Here is a 19,988-nt window from a genome sequence, read left to right on the forward strand (position 1 = left end):
TTGCTTCAGGTGTGAATATAAACTGTTGATCCGAAAAAACTCCAGGATAAAAAGGCCTTTTTGGGTTTAACAAGCCACCGTAGCAAGGCACCGTGGGAAAAGTTAGCCCTTAGCTACTGCTAATGCTAATACTAGATGGATGCTACAAACAATTTGCCGTCAGACCTGTACCTCCTGGATATATGGGCAGATGTGCACTAACCCAACAGCTAGAAAAGACGCGTTCATGCGTTCATGTTCAGCATGTTTAGTGAGGGGGCTTCGAGCGGTTTCCTGAACAGAACAAAGTGAAAAAACGTTGCCAAATTTAAATGTGTACGAGATGCATTAAAGAAGAGTGGAGGAACAAGACCAACAGTTTGTCCCGAGGAAATAATAGAAACAGACAGCTCAGCAGACGACCCTTCATCCGCACAAAACACCTCTTCCACCAGCAGCTACTCCAGTGAAGCTGAGGTTAATGGTTAGTGGTTTAGTCTCTTATGTTTCTTTTATCACAGTAAGCATCAAATATTCATTATTATTTCATTTGTCATTGTTGTCCAATGGGAGCATCGCTCGTCACACACGCGCATTTGTTTACAAAATATAGTTCTCTTGCAAAAAGTACTGTGTGAACGCGAACCGCACCAAATGAAAAAAAAAAAAGAGTCAGCTTTTGGTCCAGACCAAACAAGCGGACCAAAGGCCTTTTCTGGTCTGTATATGAGTCTAATGAAACAAACAAGGCAGAAAAATACTGTATTTTAATATTTTTCTTGCAGTTTTATTCGCTTCATAATTGTACCCTGAAATCATAGCAAGAAAACTAATAATAGTGAATCCTTCTCGCGATTGTGTTGAGCTCCTGAAATATGACAAATATGAAGCCATCATTCATGCACAGATCGCCGCCAACTTCTCCTCATCCAACTTTCTGCAAGTTTGAACAAAAAAAAACTTGGAGCGACTTTGGAAGAGTAGATTTGATATGAAAAATATGCAGCAGGAAGTGGCCCTTATCAAGATGGATGAGCTGAAGGACAACGTGAACGTGACACTTTCCGAGTTCACCATCCAAACGACTTATTCTTTTCTTTTATTGTTCTTTTTTTTCCTTTTTTTTCTTCCTTAAGCCATAAAGCTAAAGGTTATACATGAAAGCTAAATGAATATCGTTTCTCTGTTTTGTGAAGTTTGATTCTCACTTCCTGATTGAAAGTCAAAAGCCCATTGTGAATGACTTCTCTCTCTAAGACGTAAAGCCTTCAGTTTCTGGCAGCCAACAGCCAATAATTAAGTTCACTATGTAATCTAAAACAACAGGAAGCATTGAGTGGGAAACAGTTTGATTGCTAAGCATTTTAAAACGTGGTATCAGCCTAAATGGGCTCTCGCCGCTCAGAAGAAGATTACTGCGGCTTGCTCAAACTTGAACCGAGATAAAACTGCTTCAGAACAATAAATGCATTGTGTTTGGCTTCAAGAGGAAATCCATCCCACTCGGAGATTATCTTCTTTCCTTGTTCTTTTGGCTTTTATCATAACATTAGGCGGCACTCAGGCGTAACTAATGTGGATTAATCTAGCCACGGAGGATCACACAAGAGCATTGGGACGACCCCAAGCATGGATAAATATGACAAGAGAAGCATATGAAGACAACAGCCTCCTAAGAGGTCACTAATGTGCTGCCACTTCCAGAAAGGGAAGAACTGAAACTGACTTGCTAGCTGTCCATAAAATATTAAAGCCACACCGCATAGAATTTTACCCAATAAATAAAATTGAAATACAAGCATTTATTTTATGACGGATAATTTCATCTTGAAAAATACATTTAAGAGGCTCACTCCTCCTAAGATATGACTGTAAACTTTACCGGGAGTGGGTACGTCTCTAGCTCGTTGTGATGAAAGGCAGTGGAATTAGAGATTTAAACAGATTAGTTTCTCATCCAAATCCATTATTTGATTACCCACTGCAGTAATAGCATTTTCTATGTTGAGCTGGTCATTAGGAGCATGTTTTGTTTTGCCGCTAACAGTATAGTCCAAAATGTTACACAGTGTACCTTTAAGTGAGAATTGAATAATGGAATATATATTAACTTCTTAACCCCCACCTGAACCGAGCACATTTTCTCCAGTTTGGCTTTACCCAAATCTAAAAGCTCTTTTAAAAAAAACATCAAAACAGGGACATAAAACGAGATGAAAATTAGGATTAGCAACAAAAAAGTGAACAAAATGTGAAAAAAAGTGATAAAAAAAGCACAAAAGAGCGACAAAAATGTGACAAAAGAGCAACAGAAAAGTGGCAACAAAGTGAGGAAAAAGATCCATTTAAATTTTGTAGGTCTTAGCTTTCAAATGTGGTGTTACACTGGCCTACAGTATACAACCTCTTAGATTTGAGTTAAGATGAACTGTAGAAAATGCACTTAGTGGGGGTTCAGAGGTTAAAGGAATCAAGATCCAATCAATTTTGTTGAAAGTTTTGCATATGCTTTTGTTTTTCTGCTATGTTGCTATATTAGTTTTCTTTATACATATAAATCATTCATTGGAGGTGCTTTAGCTTTGATTTCATCTCCAAGATACAGAGATGGAGGGGCAGGAAAACCAAGTCCCTCAACATATTCACTTTTATGAAAATGTAATTAGGACGATCATTACTATATCGACTCACAGATGAACAATACATTTGTCTTCTACACATTTATTTGCATTTTTTCATTTTTTATTTTTTATTATTATTTTTACTTTTTCTAATGAAATACTTTCATTTTTTTACCCAAGTTGTGTCTCATTGTATTTCCTGTTCATCGTGGGATATTTTAAGATTAAGCACTTTTAAAACTCAAAAGTGTCTCTGTGAGTTTCTAAAGCTCTAAAGCTCCAGTTTGGCTTTAACCAAATCTAAAAGGTTCTTTCAACAACAACGACGACGACGAAAAAAAGTTTGAATAGCAACGAAAACGAGGATGAAAATGCAACAAAAATGTGATAAAAAAGTGACTAAAATGTGACAAAAATACGACAAAAATCAACAAAAAAAGAGATAAAAAAGCCACAAAAGAGTGACAAAAAAGCAACAAAACTACAGCTTAACAGTGACTAAAGAGTGACAAAAAAGCAACAAAACTACAGCTTAACAGTGACTAAAGAGCGACAAAAAAGTGACAAAAAACAATGAAAAAGAAACACAAAGGACGAAAACGTGACAGAAATGTGAAAAAATGAGCCGGTAACACGACAAAAAAGTTCGCAGTTTTGTAGGCCTTAGCTTTCAAATGAGTCATTGCACTGTTGCTCTCCAGTCCAGAAGCTTTTAGACTTGGGTAAAGCCAAACTAGAGAAAATGCACTTTGTCAAGGCAGGGGGCAAGAGGTTAAAAAGCAGGAAATATTGCAATAAACAATATTATAGGAAACTATAATGTTGTTTATCGCAATATTTCCTGCCTTAGTACATATCAAACATCAGATTGTGTTATCGTGACAGGCCTAAATGCAATATGAGTTGTTCTAATCCCCATAGCAGGAGGATATTACATCATTCAGCCCTCTGGCTTTGGTCTCTGACTATGTTGCTCTTGTGGTTTCAACAGGAAGCTAAGTGGGGTGACAGGGTGTACAGTTTGCGGGTTACGTTGTAGGAGTTGAAAGGAAAAGGTCGTTGAAATGTTGACGTTTAGAAGAAGAGAGGGATTTCCACACGGCGGTGAGAGCACGGGAGCCGTGATTAGCCGACTGATTCATTTGCCGTCACAAATCCAATCATTGAGATACGTCACTGACCCCATCAATCTCATCACGAATCTGCTAACATGACAAAACACCAGCTACAGTCCCCGTGGTGAAAAGTGCTGAAGTCATGTTTTAGAATCTGAAGTCAGTCCTTTGTACTGCACTATTGGTTAGGTCCTCACATTCACAGTAAACATAATCATTAACCTCATAACCCCCACCTTAAAGGAGCTAGATGCAAGTTGGCCATTGTATACTCGCTACTGTCACCTCAGGTCATACGTGTAACTGCACCTTCTATATTAAGCTGAAGAACCTGAAGCAACAGCTTTTTGAATGACAGAGCAGGATTTTAGAGGCAGTTGTGGTGAATAGGTCTGGGCTCATTCTATACCATTGGATATTGCTGGAACATGTAGGGGGAGGATAATAGTAAATTTTAACATTTTTAAACACTGTAGAGTCCCTTTAACCAAGCACATTTTAAAAACGAGGATGAAAACACAACAAAAGAGCCACAAAAAAGTGACAGAAAAGCCACAAAAAAAGTGACACAAGCTAAGACAAAAACAAGGATGAAAAAGCAACAAAAACATGACAAAAAAGTGACAAAAACAAAATGGAGGAAAAAACATTATAGGTGATGACAACACGGCAACAAAGCGATCCATTTGGATGAGTTTTAGCTTTCAAATGGGCCTGTAGGCTGCAAGCTTTTAGATTTGGGTAAAGCCAAACTGGAGAAGATGTGCTCGGCTCAGGTGGGGGTTAAGAGGTTAAAATAGCTTTGAATCTTTGAAAGGATTCTTATGTATTGGAAGAAAAAGGTGACTCTTTGGATACAAGATAAAGACTTTTGGGCCAACGTGTTTAGATCAGTTTAGATCGTGATGAAAATATTGGTGCAGAAATAAAGTTGCTGTGAGAAGAAACAGAATTTGCCAGGTTTAATCATGAATGTGCTTCTGTTTCCGAATAATGTACGATTGTGACATACCTTATCATTTGCAAAATCCATACAACCTGACAACAATACAGGACAGATTGGCTTTCTAATCCCACGCGATTTGATGAGCTTCATAGTTTGGCCAATTCCTAATCCAAGGTCAACCCAATGCAGTCACCAAAACACTTAATAATGAACCATCACATCCATTCCTTATAACTGGCTCAATCTAGACCCTTTTTCTTCCTCATATACATATCTACAGAGCCATGTTGGGGGGGTTAGAGAAGTCTTGCAGCAGCGCGACTAAAAAAAGAACCTCAAAACCAAAGCTCCCGAGTTGTGACAGAAATTTCATGAAATAAGAGCCGTCTTTTCTTGGAAGCTGCCTGCTCCGTAAATCTCCCCAACAGCGGCACGAACAGCTGCTGCCTAATGATGAACACCCCTCATTCTTCCTCTGCTTTAAATGCCACAGCACCGAGAGCTACCACTAAACATCCCGCTAGGTGCTGTCACTTAGCACGCGGCGGATATATGCGCGAGGAGGTAATGGCGGTCTTTAATAGGCCGCCTGTAAATGCAGGTGAACATGATGAGGTGCAGGGAAAGGCCAGAGAGAAAAGGTCAAAGTTATCGGAGAGGTTTTGTCAAAAAGTGCAGGGCAGCAAAGGTTGATTTAGTCATGACCGGGCATTTTAACTGGCTCTATGCACGCGAGCGACACGTGACTTCAGCGTGAATTCACCAGACGCCACTGTACTCATGCCCCTAGAGGACACAAGCGCCACTGCAGGTGTCGTAGCATGTTGCGTTTTTTTACTCATTAATTGTCCGTGAGAGTTAATACTATGCTGACAAAAAAGACAAAGGGAGTTTGGGAAATTGTACATCCAATTATACCATGGAGATCTTTTTTTTTTCACTCAAACTTGGCTGTAAATACTGTTTAAGTGGCGCTAGCCCGCGCTTAGCTTTGCCCGTTTGCCTGTTAGCTTCTTCTTCGTGATTCCATTAGTGTGTATTGGTGCTCTGACCCGGTGGCAGTCAAGTTGCAAGCATGGTTTTCTGGCCAGAGACACCAGGGGGAGATGAAAGACCCTCCCAATCATCCCATTAACACAGAACTAAGTAACTCATGCCCCCTAGAGGCCACAAACGCCACTGCAGGGGTAGCATGTTGCGTATTTTTTACTCATTAATTGTCCGTGAGAGTAAATACTATGCTGTACATTGTGCCACACCCCAATTACACAAAGGAGTTTTTTTCACTTGCTGTAAATACAGCTAAAGTGGCTCCCCGTTAGCCTGTTAGCTTCTTCTTCATGATTCCATTGTGTGTATTGGTAACTCCGACCCGGTGCAGGGAAAGTTGTAATTATTGTTTTCTTTGTTTATTTGTTTATTTATGTGATCAAAGACACTGCTACTAAATCGTAGGGAAATAACAAGACAGGAAAAGCAGCGTCTCCTGAGAATTCACTAGAAAGTCACGTCCATTTACCTAAGGGGATACTGCAACTGAGACTTTGCAAATGTCTAAACAAAACGGTTAACAGGTTTTATACAAAATAAACCCCCTATAGACTGGATATTATGTTGTTCACAGACGAGGCAACATATGCGGTTTGGTAATTGCAACAATTCGAATTGTGATTTTGATGCGCTTATGTCTCATTTACAGCCTTTCCGAATGGTGGGGACAGCAGGCAGAAACATCATCATTAGTTTTCAGATGTTTCTGAATCCCCGCTTGATGATCGCCAAGTTTGATGTTTTCCAAGTAACTCTTGTGTTTGTGGTCAGTGCTGGCTTCATATTACACGGCGCATACTTTAACTAAGCCCAGAGAGAAGATGAAGAGGCCGTCTCAGAAAAGGCACCCCATGTCAATTTTATGCCAAATGAATATCCAAAATCTCAGCCATGATCTCGACATAAAGGTGGTGGAAAAGGAATATTCAACACATCGTCTGAAATAACATATTGACCTGCAACTATACACTGCCAAACCTATGAAAAGCATTCTGAATATTAGCAATGTTTTGTTCAAACTGTTTATTTGAACAGCAGCACGTGGGTTTTTGCAGGTCCAGGGTGAATGAAACACGAGCTAAAGTCATGTCTGTCAGCGTCAAAACAAATAATTTGATCAGAAAACAACACAAAGGCCACAGAGACCAACTGAGAAAGGTTACAGCGCTACGTGCAAAGTTTGTATTTAAAGGTCCCCTCCGGAGTTCTGACATTACTGACGTTACATGGAATCTATTCTGCCCGATTTGATTTTGCTTTTTGGTCTTCTGTGAGCGAGCTGGAAAGTTGTAAATGTGCTACAAACACACATAAAGAAAGTTTTGACTGACAGCTCGGGCCAGACTGTGGAAAGTACCTGTGATAGATTGAAAGACTAACTTGGCAAGCACTGGATAAACTGAGCAACATTTTTGTGTTAACAGGACATGACGGGGACAGAGTATCTGATACCAAAATGTCAGACTTACATTTTATTATCACAATTTTCATTAAGGGAAAGACCTTTATACCAAAGCCTCCTCGACTCAAACCAGGGTCTAAAGGTCTGGCCACTTCCTTCAGCATATAATTTCATACACACTCAACAGCAGAGAAGATTTTCCATCTCTATATAATATATTTTACAATTACCCCTCATTGACATTTATGGTGGCAGGTGAGGTTGTGGGCTTCATTCCAATACTCTCTAAAAATCACCTCAACATTTTATCATCATGTGCTGCTGCGGGGCGAGAGGCAGAATGTGCAGAGCTTCCTTCCTCCCACCTCTTTTTAGATCATTCTCTCTCTCTCTCTCTGAAACGCCCAGGTGTCAGACCACAGGAGCATCTGCGTGGGCAGCACCGAAGCTCGATCCGACTCAATTCGCCTTGGGTTTAAAGGAAAAGAGGCTGTGCTGCTGCAAATGTCTCTCAAGCTATAAATCAGTACAGATTAAGATTTTCCACTGTACGCTAACGCTCAACAGACTGATTCCGCAAACTGTTCATAATCTTTCCACAAAATACAGTAAAGGCATAGCGACATTTCCCCTCGTCAAAACATTAAGATACAAAGTTGTTGTTGAGCATTTACAGTACGCTCGTTTGGAAAGGTTTCGTGCAAAAGAGTCAAACTTTCTCAGCTGTTTTGGGTGGGTTCTTCTTGCCAGCTTCCTTCCAGGCTTTAATGACATGAAGTAGTTAGATTTAACTCCCAAAGTAGTGCACTGCACACTTTGAGCATTTTCTCAATTGGCTATGACCCATAATAACTGGATTTCTAAAAGGACTGAGTGGCTAAATGCGTTTCTAGCTTTCACAGACACACACCCATTTGAGTTCATTAGAAGCTCGTCTCAGCCGTTCATACCTACAGAGTTGAGTTGTGAACAGGGCGGACCGCCAATGCTAACACTGTGCTAGTGTCAGCCTCTGAACTTCAGGGCTGCCAACTTTTCACCAAACTTTGGAGTGAGACTTTGGTCGGTCCCGAGCTGGGGGCCCTTTTCATGGCAATAGTGTCTCATAATCGTATTAAGTTCTAACCCAAAATCAAGTCTACGTTTTACATGACTGAGCACATCAGGAGCTGCATAATGGATCAGAAGGGCTTTGGCTCCACCCCACATGACCATCAGAACCTATTGAAAGTGTGGGAGGGCACTCTAAAGGGGGGGTTTGGGGGTCCTCCCCACAATATTTTATTTAGAATTCAGATATGATTTCCTGCAAGCTGGTGCATGTTAGATCATAAATAATAATTTTAGCTGGTCTATTTACAGCTGTTAAAGAATTATATTTCTGGGCCCCTTTCAAACTGGGGCATCTCAGCAAATGCCCAGAGGCCCCTTCATGTTACAGCCCTGCCAAAAGGTACAGTGACACAATGTCTCTGTTTCTCTGCTACAGTCATCCCAATTATTACCAACAAAAGCAGGACAAGCTTTCGAAAATATGAAAATTTGATCCCTGTATTTTTCAGTATGTTAGAGCATGTTTGATGATTAAACTTTGAATATGATTATTCATTGTAATAACTACTTTTTCTCTGCCTATCTCTCCCTCGCGCAAAAGGGAAAAAAAAAACGTAAGTAAAAGAGGTCTAGCTTCAACGCGATCTCCTCTGTAACCGTTGTTTATTATTTCAATAGGACTTTTATTTCTCAAACTCGTTGCCTTATGCTGCTCACTTTGAGCTCCTCGTGGGGCAGCAGCAGCGGCGGAGGAGGAGGCAGTAGGCGCGGTGATGTCGCTTCGGAGGCGGCCAAGAGAAGAGTGAGCTGAGCGAACAGGTGGACGATGTTTCGTGTCGGGGCTCCTGTAGCCGCCTCGTCACTCACGAAACCCACGCGCCTTTTTCTCTCCCATGGCCCGGGAGAGCTGGCGCTGGGAGCGTTTGGGCGCTCTCTCTCGCTGTTTCCCCGGAGCTGCGCTCTAACACCCTTTCTCCGCAGGCCGCGCTCACGTCCCGCGCGTCGTGCATTCGAATAATACAAAAAATGAGCCGTTCACCTCCGTGAACCCGTTCATATCACATCACTAGAGCCAGCGACAGACACACAAACACACGCCAGAGGAGCCGTGGACAGGCACACAGACAAAATAAAGCGTCTGCAGCCGCTCACTGCAAAAAGTCAGGGATATTTTTTGGTTGAGCGTGTGATATGAGGAGTGTGGCGTGAGAGCATGTGAAGGCACTCAAATGCGTGTGTCTCACGGTGAAAGCGTGAGAGTTGGCAGCCCTGGAACTTCCTGGTTTGCGCTGGAGGAAAATGTGCTATATTTTGAGACAAAACAGCGCACAGGGTCTGTCACATTTACAACATAGTTCTTTGATGCCAAATGAAGTTCACCCTACCACGAGAAAATAATTTGATTACCACAGCTTTAATCACGACTGCTTGGTGTTTGACAAAGTGCCAATTGATTGACAACATTTCTACCTTAGTATTGTGTCGTAAAGAAGTCATTATACTCTGACTTTGAGCCGGAGGTAGTGACAAAGAGGAGTGAGACCCAATCGTCCCGTCCACTGTGTGGATGGTAATGTCCCGCCGCAGGGCTCAAACAAACTTTTAATGAGAGAAGTCTTATCAGTAATGACACTATACAGGGTATCATTTAGGAAGTAGCTTACTGTGTTCGGTTCTTCGCATTATAGAATCTCATTTCAGCAAAATCCTTACAGTGCTATGTGGAGGAAGATACCTTTGAACTGATTTTAATTGTTCCATCCACATTTTCCGCTTTATCCGAGGCTGGCTGAGACACACAGAACATCCAGCTTGTACATATTGTATTCACACAACAGCGTATTGTCCCAACCCCACTAAATTATGACTGAGGTTAAAGCCATGTTCTCCAAGTGACATGTCAAAGTGATTATTTTGACAGCAGGCTCCTTGTAGCGCAGTCGCGGGACCACACAGACTGCCGCTCCTTACTCTTGACCCCTGGCCTTTCGTCTGCCAACGAGCTATAGATAGTTGAACATGTCACACTTGTCAAAAGCTATGGTTTCCTTCAATTGTCAGACGCCGCAAACCTGTCTGTCGGCTTTAAATATTCTTCCGCCATAAAGTCTGAAGAGAAGACACAAAACTGCAACAGAGTGTAGAAACAAGTCCCTGTGGTGTGGCTGTGCATTATATCAAGTGAGAAGTAGACAGCGTCTGGATGTGGAAGGTGAAATCCAGTCCAACAATATGTTTAAGTAATCCAACAGTTCTGACGGACACACAGATATTGAAGAAGAAGAAAAATGAATATGTCTTAAAGAATGACAACCATATCCTTTTGAACTCAAACCCTTTCTTTGTTGCTCACACAGTTTGATGGCCAGAACTACAAGAAGTAATTTAGAGGTAACTGAGATTTTCGGTAAAAGGAAACAGCCAATGAAAACTTGCGTAAAGCTATGAGTCCACCACTGTCAGCTCATTACAAAAAAGTTCTATGTTTAATGTATTTACCAGAAAGGAAGATTGCCAAAACAAAAATGGAAGCTTACCCGAGTATTTGCAGTGTTTTTGTAGGGTTCCGTGGATTATTTTTTACTATTTTACAGCAGAAAGTCAGTACTAGCCATGAAGGACCCGCCTTTTTAAAAGTAAACAAACAGCTAGCTTATGAGCTAAAGACATTTGAGACCTACAGATACATTATTTACACAGTGGAGGCGTCACAAGAGGCACTACAGGAAACAAAGAAGGGACAAATGAGGAGGTATCCGGGCAAGACTCGCAGCTAAGCCACACACGTGCCTTTTAGTGTCTAGCTTATGTGATTGGATCGGTAACAAAAATTAACGTTCAGTGTGTAAAAGACAAGTTAATCCTGATTCTGAAAACGACTGCCTCAAGTGTTATTGAAGACAAAAATATTTTATCTACACGGGACAATCATGTGTACACTCCCTTATCTCCATGTACACACTTAATCATCCTTTATTTTGTGACGAGATGCTGGCAGAGTCTTATCTTGGCTTCACGCGAACATGCCGAGCCCCAGCCCAAGCCCTCTCCAGAGCACAATAGTCGGGCACAAACAGGAAAACCGAGCAAAGCACTTCCTGCCCGTCTTCCAATCAGGGACTTCCTTTCATTTGTGTTTGCGTTGGCAGCATCCTGTGGGGTCAGTCAGTGCCCGGCACAGTGGAACGCGATGCTATGGAAACATCAGACGGCAGGCAGAGAAACAGAGGAGGGAGAGGAGACCAGACAACAGAGGAAAGTGCCATGTTACACAGTCCAACCACAAACAACTGTATGTGTGTGTGTGTGTGTGTGTGTGTGAGTGCGAGGGGTTTGTCGGTTTATTTCTACAGATCAAGTTTTACAGAGAGCTTTTTGTGCCGAGAGGTGAGGAATTTACCACGGCAGATACAAGCAGCAAGTGAATAACTGTATATTTGTTTTGTGGGACAGAGCATGTTATCTAGCACATATACTGCTGTTGTGCCTGAAGAATGAGATCAGCAGACGACCTGGACATCTGAATGACCAGGTTATTCCCCTTCCCTGATTGCGCGGGCATAATCCAAGATGACAATACCACGATTCAGAGTCCAGATCTTAACCCCATTGAGAATCTTTGGGATGTGCTGGACAAGGGGCTTTGCACAGTGGTTGCACTCTCCCATCATTTGACATAGAGAAGATTATTGACACAATGCCACAGAGCAAATGGTGCAGTAAAATGTGCTGAAAGTGTGCTACCTCTTTTTTGTGGCAATAATTTTTTCATGTTTTTTGTAATCTGGGCCTTCTCTTCTCTCATCATTCTGAAGCACTTTTGTTTTAAATGTGGAATAAATGGTTTCAAGAGCGGCATTTTAGAACGCACTGTATCCAAATAAAGATAATTAGTCACTAAGAACTAAGAACGCCCACACCACTAACTACCATGTACAGACGATGGCTTAAGAGCTTTTGGAAAAACACCTGAATGACTGGGCGCTTACACAAACATAAAGCACAGTATCACAAACAGAAAAACTGACCACAATTGCAAAAACGTGATTAAAAATAAAGAATCAGGCTCAGAAAAATAAACTCCACCGTTGGCATACTGAAAATGCCTGACCCATTTCCCACAGCATTCTTTTACAAACCAAGTCGCTGTGTTGTGGTAAGAAACGGTTAACCTGTTTTGCTTTGATCTTGAATGGAAAGCAAATCATTTTTATGCATGAAAGACAGCAAGAGGGATTTGTAGGTCAAGATCAATACACGACACAGTGCTAACCATGTTACACCGGCTGCATGCTAGGCCTATAGCTCGGCGTTTAAGTCCCTCGCCTAAGTGTGTTGCAACCTCAGAGAATTATCCGCTGATTTTCTAATAAGACACTGGTCTCGAGACAACAAGCCTCCAGCATGATTAATAACCACCTTAGCCCCGTCTGAGACAAAGCTTAATAAAGTCGGGAAAATAAATTGGATGAGGCAATATAATCGAGCGTTTTTACACACATTACATCGAGTGAGTCAGTCAATAAGTCATCACGTCGAGGATAGAGAGCCGGCAAGTGCCAAAACCAGGATTTTTGTAATGAATGCCTCCTATTAAAGTGTGTTATAGTGTCTTAACAGTGTCTTCAGGGAGTGCGCAGTTAATTATTGTGAAGCTAATATTGTTAGTGAGCCGTTGTTAGGAAGTAAACAACATTTCTTGCAAGATGGCCCACGGTTGTCTGACTTAAGGTGATGCAAGGTCACAGACATTTACACATATTTCTAATGGATTACAGAAGTTCACAGGCCAAACAAACTATAGTCAGTGGTGGGCAATGTCAGGCCCGGGGCCAAATCTGGGCCTCCAGCACAAAACTTCTGGTCCCCGAGATGATTTTGAGAAATATTATTATTATGCAAAACAGAGATCAAATACCTGTTAAAAGTACAAGTGCAATACTGTCAGTCCACTGCAAAAAGAATTCAACTAGACTAATATCAATCAAATTTGAGTTTTTTTGGTGAGTTAAGATGTAGTTGGGTTTTAGATCATTGAGATTATTGATTGCTGACTATTCAACTGTTCTGGTATGTTTCTGACTTGTTTCAATACAATTAGTCTTTATTTCAAGAAACGTTATCTTCCGATGGGGTAAGGATATTGGTCTTGTCCCATTGGCAGTTCTACTTTCTCATTTTAAGATTAGTCTGAAATGTAATCAAACTAGCCAAGTAAACCTGGTAAGATGAGGAAAAAAGTGAGTAAAAAACTTTCAAAATGTCCTCAATTTAAGTCATTTATGTCAAATCTCCTCTTGGCACTTGCAGAAAATTGTTCTTTACTTTGAGCTACAATGTTGAGGTTCGGCCCCTGGCGATAATAAAAATCTTCCCCACAATGCAAACTTGCCTACCCCTGGCCCGCGTATAGTTCATCATAAGTTGGATCACTTTCAATACTGAGTGTAAAGGGATCGTGGGTTCTTTCAGACAAGTGGAATTTGCACATAATCCTGCAGATTGCATTGGTGTTCTGTTGTTCTTCTCAACTTGGAAAATGATTGTTTGCTTTATGTATCCATGGGTTCCAGCGACATGTTTTGATTTCCAGTTACTGATGCCAATAGAGCCAATTTGATTCTCGGATCAAAAGTCCCCAAAAGATCTATTACAAGAGTTAACTCACATCTTCAGTCCAATCCATATTCCGTGCGCTCGAAGAAGTTCTGAACAAATGACGGTATTTCCGGCCGCTGTGAATTGCCGTCGGTTGAGGAAGTCGAGATGGGCTCGTATTTTTAGAGCGCATTGATGTAACGTCTCCTCTTAAGTCTACGCGGCGGCGCACTTAAATAGACCTTTGCGGCTCCAATTGAATAAGGAGTGCATTAGCTCTTCCTGTTGTTGGTTTCGCCTAATCGTCTTTGCACTCTCCTCGTCTTCTCAGTAGGACGTCGCCGCCGCCGCATGGGGTTTCCGGCGGTAACAAGGCGAATGGTTTATTAGAAGCACTGCACAATGATCTCAGCACATTTGCTCCACAAGACGCACTGACAAAGCACGCAAGGTTGGCAACACCCGTGTTAACTCAACGGGAAGATGTCGGGACCTGGTAAATATCGGTGCTTGGGGCTGAGTATTGTAGCAGGGAGCCCGTCATCCCTCTTCATGATACAGCCCAGATGTAGACCTATTATCCAAAACCTATTTTTTCCCCCGTGCAGTTGCTCAACAGCTCTTATGCTTACTTACTTACTGTCTACTAATGGACTTTGTCAGCTGCTCACAACAACCATGGCGGTGCTCTGTCCATAACGTTCAATTTATAACCTCACCTATAGACTTGAGTGATACACATTAACAAAAACCATCCATGCAGAGACTCCATAATTGCCTGAAGCAGCCCTCTTGTACCTTCCCCCTGGCAGGTTTCTCGATAAACTCTGAACCGTCTCCAGCTCAGTGCCCTGGAAAAGCCCTCGGATCATCTCGGAGAAAGAGGAAAGAGACGAGATGGTGCGGCGCTCCAGCTGCTGGGAGTTATTAGAGCCCACTGCGGTCCAAACCCGACGCATGACCTGCTCTTCTCTCTCCACCTTTCTCCACAGAGGCCAGAGTTCCTCCATGCCTGGTCAGCATCATATATACCGTCTGCCGCGCTTAATTCCTCCGCTCCATATGCCCGTCCATTAGCTCCCCGCGATGTGCAACGCTTCGGCGAGCAATCACCTCCGCAGACTACTTTGGCCGTACCTGCCAAAACACACTTGAATCCGGAGGAAAATGTCGGGAAAGTAGCGAGGTATCTGCCAGGAGAAACAAACTTAACTGGACATGAACCAAAGAGGCACAGCTGTACTTTCAGCTCAAGTGCAAAAACTTTTTATTATGAGACATTATTCAGACTTTTAAAAGTAGTTGGACAGCTTAGAACTGGTATTTCACATTTTCTAATCTTAACTACACTGGCTGGCCAAAAAAAAAGAGCACCTTTAGCTTTGATTACTATATCTCTATTTAATGTGTGAAAGAGAAATATCACACGTAATTGAGCTTAATAAATTTACACAATTCTGGAATTAATTCACGAAGGGGGACAATGAAATACCAAGTTTTCCCGCTGTAGGTCATAATAATCATCTTCAAATTGGATGCAAAATCTGCTCTTTTCCTTCGAACGGTGAATTGTGGCCACAGCCGAAGCCTATTGGTATCATCGCTCCAGTTGTTGATAATTAGTTTAAATGTCAAGACAGATTTCTCCATCGGGGTTTTAAGTTGATTTATAAAAGTACAGCTCTTAACGAGAGCAGAGAGCTGAAGCGGTAACATATGGTCAGTCTCGGATGAATGCCCTTCTCGCTTTTGATTCAATTAAACTGGAAAACATGACATATTGGCTCACCTTCTGGGCTAAATTTCACTTTTATTTTGTATTTATTCTAATGCTAATGACAGACGAGAGCCAAGGTTGACCAAGTTGGGAGGATTTGATTGACAGTTGTGGTAATGGCTTGTGCTGATGCCTACAAATATCAAAGCCATGTAAAAGCCAAGTAAAAATAGCACATTTAAACATTCAACACATTTCTTTGACTGCTTTCGTCAATACACCTTTGTTTTACATTTCAGTGTTAAGAGGCGGTACCCTACCTTTTTCTAATGCTCGTAGTTTGCCCCCTTGTGTTGCCCCCAAACACAAGTAATGAAACGAACATAGCTGCATTACTATCTTAAACTACATGTGTATTTCTGATACTAAAAGCTGATATTGTATCATACAAGACCGGCTTGGTAAGACCGTCAGTTGTCAGTGAAACACAGTCGCCTTCCAGCTAAAAAATACATACATAATTTAGCTGTAGCTCGAGTTTGCAACAGCAAAGTGATCGATGATTGACAGCACAAACAGAAACAACCATCAAACTCACAACATGTAGATAGTGTCCAACTACTAACAACCTTTTGTGAACCTGAATTTTATCTTTTGAGTAAAATCTTAAGTGGTCATTTACTGCATGTGTAAGCCTATACTATAGAATAACAAATACGGTTGGCATCAGAAGAGTTTTCAGAGTTAAACCTGTGTGAGACGCACCGATCCATCTTTGTTTCAGTCGACACAATATAAATACCAGTGCAGACTGATAGGCTCAACCCGGTGGTCACCAGAGGCCTCAGGGCTTCTATCTGGCCCTTGACAAACCCAAGAAGAAATCTCTTGTTCCATTCTTGCATTCACAAAATCCTTTGGTCATAAATGATGTTAAAAATGCTCCCGTTTATGTCAATGAATATGGCAACCCTGGTGTGAACAAGCAAATATTACTGGATTTAAACCATTTTAGACTGTATTAGACTGTACTCCATGCACCTATTTGTTGCTTCCCTTCCCATAATTTCCAATGAATTTCCCACTTCAATTTGAATAGCAAATAGGTGCCGCTTAGCGAACAAGTGGCCAGTCCTGGGTTTCAATTTAATCCTTGTGAGAAAACAGGCCAGAAATTAAAGACACACATTTATCCATTTCCACAAAACAATAATCACATTTCAACTATATCACTTATTCAATCATTTCTTGTCCTATCAGGAGCAGACAGCAACTGAATCGCACAAAGAAGGAATTTGATTAAAGATTGATACTCCCTGATTGAGACTGTATGGGGAGCCCTCTAGATTAACGTGAAAAATTCATTAAACTTCCCACATTCCATGTGGGAGCCTCTTTATCCTGCGCGGAGAACACTTTGAAAAGCAAGTAGCTTTTCAGCAAATGTAAATCATTTAAAAACGTGTCAAGTCCAAGTGCTAGTGTCTGTTAAAAACAGGGATTGGTGATGAGCAATGTCATCTGCGGGGAGATCAAAGGGGTCTACAGTGGTGTCTTCTGTCAGGGCACGGGCGGCTGTCCCGAACCCCCTCTGACCCCACATTTCACCTTGTATTGAAATAACACTGAGGTCCATTGATGTCCTTGCACAGATCCTGCCCACTCTGGTTTAGGTTTGGCACCAGAAGAAACACACAAGTGACCATTTCAGCCAAAGATGATCATTTAGGGCTGTTTATGTTTTAAAACTCAAAATTCAGTTTGCGGTGCATGTTTTAAACACATCTCACGTCACTTAACTAATACAAAGAACAACATTTACAGAGGTCCAGAGTACATAGTTGGCAGGATTTGAACATAAGAGACTGATAATACTTATTTAGTTGCTATGATACAAAATCTCCAGGGGTTCCCAAACTTTTCAGTCCGCGACCCAAAAATCACTCAACAACCGCCTCTAGAAAAATTTTGAAATGTTCTGTAAAAACCACTGTCCTAAATTCAACTGCAACTGATTCTTGTCTTGATCTCTAGTATCTGCGATCTCACAACTGGCATGAGATGAGGTCCCACAGACCTCCATGCACGGTTCATGTCAGCTCTAGTTTAGGCTGCACTGCAGGAATGTCTCTGGCTCGTATCCAGCAGCCTTTTCCTGGACATGACCTTTCAACTTTGATCCTCGCCCGTCCCGGCTATAGGCAGAGATGGGGGCGGGGGGTGGGGGGGGTTATGGGGTCGTGACCACCTGCTCTGCTCTGATCTAATGACCTCCCCATACACTCCCAAACAAACACACACACACGCACGCCCCAGTGCATTGTGGGTCAGTGTGGACTCTGTCACGGTCTGTGGTCGCGGTAAACACAGCAGCAGAGCCGACCGCACACGTCAGCGCAGCTACCTGCTCCACCGAGGACCCACACAAACAGGCAACTCTCGGAGGAGTTAAGAGGCCTGTCAAAAACTGTGACGCAACAAGTTTTCATCTATTAAACATAGTCACTCCTTAAGGCCCTGAATCGAACTGATTGTTGGAAGTTTAAAGGGATATTTCAGGATTTTTGACATAGGGCCTTATTTCCTAGTTATCCAGAGTGTTGCTGATTTCTGCAGATAAAGAATAATTTTAACCATTTTGCATTTAAAATAACTTATATTTGAACAGCATCAGTTTCGTGGTTGCATAAGCTACGTGGCGGCGGAGTGATCTGCTAGAAAACAGTCCCTCAAAATGCCATCATTCATGTGATGCAGGCTAGCTGATACCATAGAAATGCGCTAGCCAAGCACTAGCCTAGCACCACGGAACTCTTCAAATATCAGAACTGCATGAATTACGAAAAAAAAAAATCTCCAGAAATCAGTAACACTCTGTATCCCCCCTGATGTAAAGTATGTATAGTATAAGACAGCCTCCAATTATTATTTTTTATTTTTACTTTTATTCATTTTTTTAATGTTATTTTATTTCATTTTATTGTATCTCTTACTCTCATTTGTATATTGTGTTGTTTTGTTACATTGTCTGTCCTTAAAATAAAATAAAAAAATTACTAATCACAAAAAAACACTCTGTATACCTAGGAAATGAGGCCCTGTGTCAAAATTCCTGAAATATCCCTTTAAAGGCTCTTTAGCTAAAAAAAAAAAAAAAAAGCTAAACTTGCCAACATTGTAGATAGCAGCCACACTGTAGTAAGAGAAAATACTGATTCCTTTATTGGAGCTTGGCCAGCGTTTCAGCACGCGTCTCATTATCTAAAACCAACCGTGCTAACTTGCAATCTGCATAATATAAATGGAAATTTAAACCAACTGATCCTAAAGCAAGAGCTTGTTTCCACAAGAAATGCACCAGTTATACATGAGCACCGCCTCATAAGTTACATGAGGGAAAAAAAAACTTGCAAAAATGGGCCAGGGTTGTATTTATACACATGTCACTCATGCAGTGGACGTTTACAGTCCTCATCTGGTAGCCACTTACATCACACGTCACTTTCCCCGAAAAACCCCAGTCCTGTATTTTCGTATTCAACCATGTGCCCCCTTTTCCATGTGACCTACTAGAAAAAGCATTACATCATCCGGCCTGTGCTAACCTTAGCCACTTGGCACGACGCGAGGAATGGCCACCAGTGTAAAAAGGGCACTTGGAAGCCTTTTGAAAATAAACATGAGCGGCATAAAACACTGTGACTAATCGGTGCGTGCGGGGGACGCCATGCGGAGTGGCCCAGTGGGAAAATTAGTATATAAACTTATGGCCAAGTCTGGAGATAAATTAGGCTAAACATGTGGCAGACTGCGACAGGAATGATGTCTGGCCAAACAAATAATGCCAAATCGCCATACAAAAGCTTCGCTGCGCTTATGCATTGCTGAGAATATACTGCATCATCATCATCAAACATTTATTGCCAACATGAGGTCCAATTTAAAAAAAAAAAAAGACTGGTAGCTCGTGGCACTGGCTTTGATGTTGGTCAAGCTCAGAATAATTGTATTCTCACAGTTGTTGAGCCAAAAAATAAATCTGTGCATTAGTATTGAAGATATCTGACATCTGACAAGGACATATTGTCTCAAGCGGGATCAGGCCTTTACCATCAGTCCTGTAAATGTAATGTAGTGATGATGAAAATGTATTTGCACTAATCAAACACATAATAACATATTTACACATAATGTAAATAAAATTACATTCTTGGTAAAGTTGTTACCCTGTGTCACGAAAGGTATTAATTATAAAAATTCCATTTGTATTTAAGGAATAGGTATAATGCTTTTTCAAAGCATTTGGTGAAAGACATCTTTATCACCATCTTGCACTTGGTGATAAAAACTCAATATTGATCTAAAACAGCTCAAAGCAACTGACTGTAGTGAAGCTAATGACGAGTCTCTTCATTTCGCGATGAGAGGATTAAGCTTAGCAAGCGGTTGAGATGCGAGGAAAGCTTTCCCTGGATACACAGGATCTCAGGAGGAGTCTTTTTGGGAA

At 41.5% G+C, this 19,988-nt stretch overlaps 1 protein-coding gene across 1 annotated transcript in view; it reads right to left on the reverse strand.

Annotated features, from left to right (window-relative positions):
• The window catches only part of ext1b (exostosin glycosyltransferase 1b), a 189,547-nt gene that overhangs the window by 110,493 nt on the left and 59,066 nt on the right, over positions 1 to 19,988 (reverse strand). The window lies entirely within an intron of this gene.

Source organism: Gobius niger (genome assembly GCF_951799975.1).
Source record: "Gobius niger genome assembly, chromosome: 14".
NCBI lineage: Eukaryota > Metazoa > Chordata > Actinopteri > Gobiiformes > Gobiidae > Gobius > Gobius niger.